We start from the raw sequence: 1,329 nt of genomic DNA, 5'->3' as shown, positions 1-1,329 counted from the left end.
TGAATCATTGACGACGGAGGTGGAAAATCTTAAACAAGAGATCAAACAGCTTAAGCGCGAGAATAGTGGTTTGCACATGCTTGCAAATAATTATTTGACGAGCATGAAGAGGAAGCTTGATCAGCTGCAAGAATCTGAAGGTCGAATTCAAAGTGACCGTCAAAAGCTTGTGGCTTTCTTCCAGAGGCACCTTTTGCCTTCGTCATCTAGCGTTCAACCAAGTATTGAGGCCTCGAATGATCTATCTTCGATGCCTCCTGCTCCTGGAGTTTTGCCAAGTAGTGGGGCTTCACGTGAGCAACCTTTATGAAAGCTCCATCTTTCTCTTCTTTTTCTTTTTTTTTTTTTTTTTTTTTTTTTTTTTTTTGTACGTATTTGTAATTTCTCGGGGATCAATGGACATGCTTTATTTTATTCTGTGTATTGTGCTAAATACAGATAAAACATATATATCACCAAGATGTGTTATTTCCCTTTTTTTTTTTTTTTTTTCTTAATCACACTTTTGCAAGTGGTGTCGTGCACCATCCTTCCCTTATTTTCTTCTTTGCAATAATTCTGTCGCCACCACCTCTTTTCCTTTTCCTTCTTGACTTGCTAATAGTTGGTTGCAATTTCTTTTTGTGTGCGTCTACATTGTTCTGATGATGAGTATGACAGTTTGGCACCGCTAGGTTCCTGGCTGCACTGCATGCGGACCATTTATTTATTTGCAGTCATCTTATTACATTCTTCACTGCATGCGCGTTTCTATTTGCACAGTCATCTTATTACATTCTTCACTGCATGCGGATTGCTATTTGCACAGTCACTGCAACATTATTTGCACAGTCGTTGCACTTCATTCGCTTCTCTGGGTTCATGTGAACACATATATATATATATATATGTATTTATATGGGATCGAATCGTCACCGCACAACCATTGCACAACCACTGCATTGTCTGCCTTCTTGCATCCCGACTGCTCTGTCCTGCAACCCTGCGCTGCCGGTAACCGCACGCACTTCTTCCTTGCTACACTGCGTTCTCCACGTCTGCTGCCCGTTGAACTGGGCGCTAGACCAAAAAGGGTGGTTGCGAGCGTAGGTTTGAACTGCCAAGGCGAGTTGCTTTCCACTTCTTCAACCTTTGCAACTCTCTGTGCTATTTGTGGGAGTTCAGTTGCTATGTATGGGAAGGAGAGGAAGCAGTCACTTAGCAAGTTTCTTTGCACAGCCTTTGCTCTGTAAAGTTTGTTCCTTTTAAGCTGAAGACGATTTTGATATGTACATATATATATATATATATTGATTTTGACATGCACTTAATTGATTCTGACATGCACTT

This window comes from Pyrus communis, chromosome 6 (assembly GCF_963583255.1).
Source record: "Pyrus communis chromosome 6, drPyrComm1.1, whole genome shotgun sequence".
Classification (NCBI taxonomy): Eukaryota; Viridiplantae; Streptophyta; class Magnoliopsida; order Rosales; family Rosaceae; genus Pyrus; species Pyrus communis.
The sequence above is the reverse complement of the archived record's forward strand: the minus strand, read 5'-3'. Positions refer to the sequence as shown.